At 44.0% G+C, this 9,415-nt stretch overlaps 1 pseudogene; it reads left to right on the top strand.

Annotated features, from left to right (window-relative positions):
- Positions 1-6,708: 6,708 nt before the first annotated feature.
- LOC115316450 overlaps positions 6,709-9,415 on the top strand; it is a 43,096-nt pseudogene continuing 40,389 nt past the window's right edge.

Here is a 9,415-nt window from a genome sequence, read left to right as displayed (position 1 = left end):
CGTGTAATTCATCCTTCGGTGCAATATTCTTATATGTTGATGATCTCCAGATCTCCGTTTCATCTTGTAATCTCTCAATTTGTGAACGTCGCGTTCAACTTGCGGTCAATAATTTGGTCAGATGGGCCGATACGAATGGGTTTAAATTTTCTCCCGAAACAACAGCTTGTGTCAACTTTTCTCGTCGACGTGGTGCTCTTCAGGAACCGTCTTTGAACATGTATGGTTCTCCCATTGTTGTAAAAAATGAGCACAAGTTTTTGGGCCTTGTGTTCGATTCCAAGTTGACTTTCGTTCCACACATTAAGAGATTAAAACTCAAGTGCCTTAAATCTCTAAACATCCTTAAGGTCTTGTCACATGCATCATGGGGCTCTGACCGACTGTGTCTGCTGCGTATCTATCACTCAGTCATTAGCTCCCAGCTTGATTATGGTTGTATTGTCTATAACTCTGCTCGGGCATCAGGTCTAAAGATGTTAGATCCTATTCATCATCAAGGACTGCGACTGGCTACTGGTGCATTTCGTACCTCCCCAGTGCTTAGCCTTTACGCGGAAGCAAACGAATTGTCCCTTGACTATAGGAGGTTTTCCCTGGGTTTTATGTACTCTGTCAGGGTTCGCTCGGTCGCGGAGCACCCCGTTCGAGATAATATTGAGACGATCAAGTTCCAACGCACATTTGAAAACAAACCTTCCACAGTCCCCCCTTTTTCTATGAGGAATAATACTGCAGCCCAATCCGTTGGGATGGATGCAAAGCTTCAGTTGGTCCAATACCCTCCGGATATAGCTCTAGGGAACAACTGCCAGATAAATTGCGACCTTACACTGACCAAGTATAACAAAAAGAATGTTCCACAGGAAGTCATAAGGCAGAAATTCTTTGATCTTCAGACCAAATATCACGAGTATGCCAGTTTTTATACAGACGGGACAAAAAAAGACTCCGTAGTAGGCTGTGCTATGGTGGGACCATCGGTAAATCAGGTGAAGAGAATAAATTCAAAAGCCTCTATACTAACAGCAGAGCTTTATGGTTTGTTGTTAGCTGTTGATTACATAATCAAAAAACGCCTTTCTCACGCTGTAATCTACACCGACTCTTTAAGCTCTCTGAAGGCTGTCGCCTCAATGAGCCGTGTAAAAAACCCACTGGTTTTCGAGTTAAAGTACAAGATAATCCTGACTGCAACGAAAAATTTTGACATAGTCTTATGTTGGGTTCCTAGCCATGTTGGCATTCCTGGAAATGAAGCAGCTGATAGTGCAGCCAGTTCTGCTAATGATAGAAAAATTGACACACACCAAATACCCTACAAAGATTACCACAATTCTCTGAAATGTTGCATCAAAGCAAAGTGGCAGCTGCAGTGGAACGGCGAAACCGGCAACAAACTACATGCAATCAAACCTCTTCTAGGCGAGTGGGAGAGCGCCCGACATCGGGAGCGCTTTTATGAAGTCGTACTGTGTAGGCAACGAATCGGTCATACTCGTCTTACACATGGACACCTCTTGAGCGGGGAGGATGCCCCTGAATGTGTGCACTGCAACCTACCTCTAAGTATTATGCACATACTCATTGAATGCCCTATGTATGACCAATGCCGGTATAAACACTACTCACTGCTTTATAAAGTACACATTCCACTACACCTTGCCCTACTACTAGGTGACGAACCGCTCATTCCATATAGTTGTGTTTTTAATTTCCTCACAGATATCGGCCTTCTACACCGACTGTGATTTTACTTTCTATCCTAAATTCATTGTCATATTGTTTACACTTATACACATTCATGTTCATGGTTTTATCATATATTTCGCTACTATAGCTCTTTCCTCTTCTTAAACCCGAATTGCAATAGTCTAAGCTTGGCGCAATATAGCCTTAGTTGCTGATGCGCCATAAACCCCCAATCAATCAATCAATCAATCAGTCTCATAAAGCGCTCCAAGAACTTTTGACCCTGACTCGCGATGTCTTGCATTGATGCGCTCAGGTTCTCTATTGTTTGTTTGTGTGCGTGTGTGTGTGTGTGCGTGTGTGCGTGTTGTGTGTGTGTGTGTGTATGTGTGTGATTAGTTTTTTCGTCCATGTTTTGTTTGCGCTTTTTAACCTTTCAACTTTTTTAAATTAGCTTGTGCCTCGCCTACCGGCCTGGCAAACACGCGCTGTTGGACTTTTTTTTTTGCTCGTATGCTGGATTGTTACATTTTGAATACAATTTTGGGGACCAGATGGCGACGGAGCGGAGTGGCAGAGTTTCGGTTTCCATAGAACAGCCGTCACCGCTCGCACAACGAAGCGCGTGCAACTGCAAGCTGCTGAAGTTGCTCTCACGTGCGTGCGAACATGATTGCACGACAGGAGGCACCTGCCGGGACGCTTTCAATCTATTGCTTTACATTTGCTTGCTTTTGACGAAAATCTAGGATGTTGAGAACCAGTAAAACGGTGGGAGACATTTTGGAATTGCTCGGCAACGCCTACAGCACTCTACACTTGTGGGATGCCTCAACGTCTTTGGAGACATTGAAAGTGGACATTCATTACTTGCCGAAAGCTAAGGGAGGCTTGCAGCAGCTTTGCAGAAAGTTTCAAATAGCAAAAGAAAAAGCACCCGCCAGTCGTACTCCACCTTTTTCATATGTACAGTTTCGTATTGCACTGTAGTGGTTACGTGTTTCATCAGTCGGATACTGCTTCAATTTATTATATTATGTAGCTAGTGAACGTTATGCTTTCATATTTACTACTAAGCTGGTCATTTTCTAATAAATTTATTATATCCAGTTTGGTTCTTATTTATATATAGCGGGTACATATATATGTATCATTTAACTGAAGCATTCAAAAATATGTCGTGTCATTGACATTCCATTTAACATGTTGAAAGACTCCCAGGTGGTCTAACTTGATCATAATTGGATTATTGCGGCGAGCGAAGTGCGCTCTTTTTGTCCAGCACTTAAAACAAATATTTTTATAATTTCTAAAAATATCTGCTCCAAAAAGCCACTTTGTGCTGCTCCGAAACACTGTTTTGGTTGCTCCAAAGGTCACTTTTTCTGCTCCAAAACACTGTTTTGGCTGCTCCGAAGGCTGCTCCAAACTGGTTTAGGCCAATCACATCACTGCGTTCTCTGTCTTGCCTTTTTCTTCAAAATCTAACTATTTTACATTGTATTACATTCAGCTCCATTCGCCAATTACTGTCACAATTTGACGCACGCTCCAAGTCAAGTTATAGTTTAAAATAAACTTTGTCATCCTCAATTGTTCTGTATACGACGCAATCGTCAGCAAAAAGCTGAGAGCGTGAAGACATATTGGAGCAGATGCCATTAATATATGTCAAAAGGAGCAGATTTCCCAACACCGAACTCTGAGGAGCACCATATATCACAGTCACGCTGCTAGATGAGCAACCGTTCAAAAGTACACATCATTTTCTACCACTCAAGTAGTTACCAATAAAGGCTAAACATCGAAATTGGCATTCAAACACTCTAACTCACTTTTAGTTACAGACAGTGGTCTACTTTGCCAAATGCCTTAGCCATATCAGGAAAGACAGAATCTACCTTCTTTCCGGATTCGATTGCTAGCGCGATGTCATAATGGAATTCAACTAAAACGTTGTACACAGTGCACCGGAGCGGAAACCATATTGCTGTGTTGTAAAATAGTTAGGTTTGTCTAAATGTGCAATGACGCTACTATAAACGACATGCTAAAAACTTTTACATAGGATCGACGTCAATAAGATAGGCCGATAATTACTAACAAGAATTTTGTTACCGCTTTTGTGGCTGAGCATGGCATTTGCAGATTTCAAATCATCTGGAACCTTGTGCTCTGATAAGCTTTTTGTAAAAATAGTTTGTGGAAACCACGGGAGGTTAGATGCCCAGCTTTTGAGCACGACAGCAGGAATGCCGTGAGGCCCGGTAGCTTTCGACGTGTCAAGATCAGGGTGTAAGATCGACAGTTGGGGAAACGGCCCATAGAAGCCTACCGCAGCGCCGTGACCAGATCGTGTACTCGTCTGCTTGCGGGTACCCCCGATTTGCGACAGATGGCGCTGCGGCGAGAGGAAAAAAAATCGGAATCGGATTTGTGTGGAACTTTATGTGAGAGTGCGCGAAATAAACCGAGAGCACGACAGTCCTCTATTGAAAATCCACGAGAAATCATCTCCGTCAGTTTAGCCGGTCGCCACTGGTCGCCCACCCGGAGTGAGAGTTCGCGGTGCTCCACATAGATGGCGCCACAGAAAAAGAGAGCCGAGGGGGACACAATCCGGTCCCTCATTTGGCTCTCGTTTCCCCACCTGTCTATCTTACACCCTGGTCAAGATTAAGCAGCAGTTTTTCAATTACTTTTAGAGCGCAGCTCTTAGGGGCCCGTTCCCGGCTTGAGCGGCGTCGGCGTCGCCGTCGCCGTCGGCGTCGGCGTAACCAAGGTCATACCAAGGTCACGTGGCCCGCAAGGTCATCCCAAGGTCACGTGACCCCCAAGGTCACGTGACACCCAAAGTCACGTGACCCCCCTGAAGTCACGTGCCCCCCGAGGTCACGTGACCCCCCCCCCTGAGGTCACGTGACCCCCGAAGTCACGTGACACCCCCCAGGTCACGTGACCACCCCCAGGGTCACGTTACCCCCCGCCGAGGTCACGTGACCTCCCCGATGACATCGATGACGTCACCGATATCCGCATCGTCATCGTCATCATCACTGATGACGTCATCAGTGACATCACTGATGACGTCATCAGTGATGATGACGATGACGATGCGGATGCCGGTGACGTCATCAGTGACGTCACTGATGACATCAGTGATGATGACGACGATACGGATGCCGGTGAGGTCCTCAGTGACGTCACTGATGACGTCATCAGTGATGATGACGATGACGATGCGGATGCCGGTGACGTCATCGGGGAGGTCACGTGACCTCGGCGGGGGTCACGTGACCTGGGGGTGTCACGTGACTTCGGGGGGCATCCGCATCGTCATCGTCATCGTTACAGATGACGTCATCAGTGACGTCACTGATGACGTCACCGACATCCGCATCGTCATCGTCATCATCGCTGATGACGTCATCGGAGTCCGCATCGTCATCGTCACTGATGACGTCATCAGTGACGCCAATGATGACATCATCGGCATGGTCACGTGACTGCCCAAGGTCACGTGACCCCCCAGTTCACTTCACCCCCCCGTACCCTTCCCTCCTCCTCCTCAAGAGCTGCGCTCTAATTCGGTGTTACAGGGAGTTGTAAACGGCTTTCACTTTTTTATTGATTGATAGACGAAGACATTAGATTATATCCTAGATTTACTAAACGGGACCTGTACTCACCAGAATCTCGGCGTTGAAAGCGGATTTACAGTGCTCATTTAAACAGTTAGCTTTCGCAACGTCGTCAGTGACATCAGCGCCTTCGAAAAGGAGTGACGGTATGGCTGAGTCAGCCTTCTTGTTGCTCCTCACAAATCGGCGAAATGAGAGGCGGTACCTGGAGCTCTGCAGGCGGCCTGAATAACAGGAACACATTTATCGACATGAAGCTAGCACCACTATGAATCTGTATTTTATCATTCAATTTATACTTTTTATGGCTTTGATTAATCACAATTGCTGGCTATAGTCTATACCCCACAACTCATGCAATTTCAATGTCTTGTAGTTCATAGCTTATAAAAACAAAACACTGCAAGCGTATGATAAAAGATCGATGATTATGGAACAGTTGTGTGGCTTATCGGTGGAAGTGCGTAGTTTATGTCGACTCGCAGTTTTGAAAATAAGCAACAAAAAACGAAGTACAAATACAATGAAAATAAATTTTCAGACCTATGTCAAATTTATGTGTAATGCTGCATTTGCGGAACGTGCTGTTAATGTGCACATGTACATCGGTGTTCTTGTTGCCGTTGTTTTGTCCTATGTATGTGAGTGTCGTAAGAGCGGCACCGCACTCCTGCTGGTATGGGGTGCTTCACTTATTGCGGTGCCGCAACACTCTCCAGTAGAGCAAGGATTATTTTATACTGTTGTGATCACACAGCAATATTAGGGTTTAGAACTTGCAAATATTGAAAATCACTTTTAGTTATCAATGAACTGAGAGCACTTAAAAACGCAGGGTTTCTGTGCGCACACACACTGTGCTCTAAGAGCAGTTTCTTGATTTTTCTTCGACTAGACCTTTAAAACGAAGATACCTTATTACCGCGAAAAAAGTAAAACACCAATTAGACAAATAAACACCTAATAATGTAGTTCATAAAGCCCCCTGGGGCATCAAGTCTTTTTTATATTGCTTTTTTTATTACTGAAGCAGGAAATGCTTCTTACCCCCACCGCCCAATCTCAAAGTTTTGTTCGTCTGTTTATCCATCCGTGCGTTCCCTCTAAAGTTAGCAAGGAGATTGATTTTACGTGACCTAAACAGGAATTCAGCTTCCCTTTAAATTTAGCAGAAAATTTGACGTTACGCAACTTGACATCACCTGAACTTAACGTTTTATACATTTAAGTTGGCGCCACGTTACCTATGCTATAAAAACTCTATGTAATCTTCTAAACAAATTAACTAATTCCTTAAATACTGCATTTCATGCATTATAGCACTTTAAAAGTAAAGGTTGTTACCATTTTTGTTTTTCAGAACAGTTGACTTGCGATGATTTTTCTGCTGGCTTTCATTGTGCTTGGATCATCAGCATCGACGTCACGCCCACACATTATATTCATGCTTGCGGATGACATGGTGAGCTAGTTGACTCAGATTTCTCCTAGCTGTAATGTCAGTTTACGCTGAACGTAGAGTTTGAGGGTAGTGAAATCGGCGGTGGAGGTGACCACAAGAAAGAGCTGTCACATTAGACGCTGCTGTTATCTGGCTGAGGCAAAATGTCGTGTTCAAGTGTAGTTCCTGCTGATTAAACTGAAATCGTTGTAACAGCGGCAGCTGTTAGTGTTCCTTACCGGCGAAAAACGATGATGTTCGAAAGCAAAGATCCACGTGATCCTGGAGAGATTGTGCTCTCCCCCTCTTCGTCATTCCTCGCGCAACTTCAGATGTGGCGAAAAAAACCACACACCCCTGTGGCACGCCACGAGCAAGAATATACTCAGATGTTTTTTCGTCTGCCTTCACTATATGTACAGTTCTGTTTTTATATATTTTAAAATCCATGTATAAAGGCGCCCCCCTATCGCGGCATAGCAGAGTGCGTCGGAGATAGATTTCTGGCTTACTGAGACAAAAGCGCCCTTAATATTGAGGAACACTGGCCTGGTGATTCCTCAAAATTCCTTTTGTTTAATTGCTTCATCTCTTTGACCCTCTCCCTATCGCCGCCGCCTATTGTCTTGGGAAGGTGATGATTGGGCTTTTTAATGGGGCAATGAAAACGAAGTTCATATTGCGCCAACTCAATTTCTAAAATGCATTAAGCTAAACGATTTGAGATAACTGGACACAAATTGCACGTGGTGTAAATAGCCAGCTTTTCATAAAATAATTAAAAACACGCTGAAAAACCACCCAATTGCATTCACCAAGTAAAAAAAAAATTCAGCCTTTCCACTCTGGTGAATGAGGAAGACCAGCGAAGCTGTACTGTCGTGAAATTGAGGTGATGACCGGCAGCAAGTTGGCAAGCTAGAGTGGAAAGGTTGCCGTAATCAATAAAGGACAGCGGCAACCAGAGAACCGGCAAGCCGGCTGTCTGGTTGCTGCCATCGCTCATAGATGTCGGTAGCTGTCCGGAGTGTTGTGACGACATTAATTTGCTGGCGGACACGATCCTGGGGAAATGAGCCATACGCAGCTCCGCTGTAAATATTGAGTGAAAAGGAAGATGACCTCAAAAAAGTTCAGGGAAGCCAGACTTAGGGAATCGATGGTGAAATGGGCAATGCCATGGGATGCGCAATACGGTACACCCTTTCCTACAATGGGTAAAGAGCTTTCCACTTTAGCTGCGAAGAAGGAACCGCTGCGCCTAGCGCGTGTGGCCAGTCCTCAGGCGGCAGAGCAGAACACGTACACGCCGCTCCTTGTAAAACGAGATATCCCACTTTACCAAGATGGCTACAATGACAGGAAGTTTATTATTACATTTGCTGTTCGACTGCAACTGCCATGACATCAAGAGTGATTTCTTCATAAACGATTTCAAAAGTTGTTGGGGTAAGCCACAAGTTTCTATTAAATCCTTGGCAGATATAACCAATATGTTGGCTTTCGCATTCCCTGAAATCTCAACATAATTCGTAAGCCAACAAAGTTTTATGCTATGTCTGAGTTCAAAGTCTTCATTTAATTTACTTCATACATGTAGGTTAAGAAGATTATTTGTAAGACGGGAGGAAACAGCCAGTAACACGCTTTGAGAAACGACAAAGATTATAGCTTTTATTATATTGTTGTCTAATAAGTGGTCAAAGGCAGTAAAAAGTCCCATCGCTTAGCGGTAAAGATGATTGCTGCACAGTTTAGTTGAAGAGCGTTCATGAAGGAACCAGTATATACTGCCCCTTCAACTAACAAATGACGAGGATTTCGATCCATTGGTACAAAGTTCAATGTAATCTTTATATGTCTCCTACAATGAAAGAAACCACTGCTGGAAAACTTGTAGGGATACAGCCCTCTAACTGTAGTTTGTTAGTGTTCATTCTCAGAAAATTGGAACTTCGTCCAAAGAAGCAATTCTGCCCCATTAATTTAGCACGGCAGCATTATGAAATGGGACATGAAGAGAAACACTAAAACTGTAAATACAAAACTTGAGTGGCCGTACAATGCTCCCCTTGCTCTAAAGAAAAGTCAAGAGAAACGACAGATATAAACGGCACTGTAAGCTGGGTGCTGTGGATTAGATTAGACTCTGTAAGCATAAGAAAGACTAAGGTACTGTCTGCGCTTTTCAAGCCACATCTAATGCGTATCGTCATATAAGCTGTCAACAGGCGATGTGAAAAATGCACGAGAGGCAAGTCAGGGCTTTAAGAGGTAAATTGGATCTAGCATTTTCAAATAGATGTTTATTGCTGAATCATACACGAGTGCACCGTAGTCAAGGCGATACCGAGCTAAGAAGTTGTATATTTGTAAAAGGCATCACCCGCCCGACCACATTAAATCTCGGACGACACCTTAAAAAGACATTTGAAGAACTTCAGCATATGAGTTTCAACTCCTTCAAACGGGGCACACAAGTAAGTTTATTGTCAAAGTTGAAAAAGGACGGCGCGACTGAGACATGAACAAGCAGACGTAGAGAACTCAAGAGAAGCGCTGACTAACAACTACTAACGACTGTCAACGACAACTAACAATGAAACCAGTGTATTATATTAATGGCACGTCAAACATGTCG

This window comes from Ixodes scapularis, unplaced genomic scaffold, assembly GCF_016920785.2.
Source record: "Ixodes scapularis isolate PalLabHiFi unplaced genomic scaffold, ASM1692078v2 PGA_scaffold4__175_contigs__length_147842914, whole genome shotgun sequence".
NCBI lineage: Eukaryota > Metazoa > Arthropoda > Arachnida > Ixodida > Ixodidae > Ixodes > Ixodes scapularis.
This window is presented reverse-complemented; position numbering and strand designations above follow the sequence as displayed.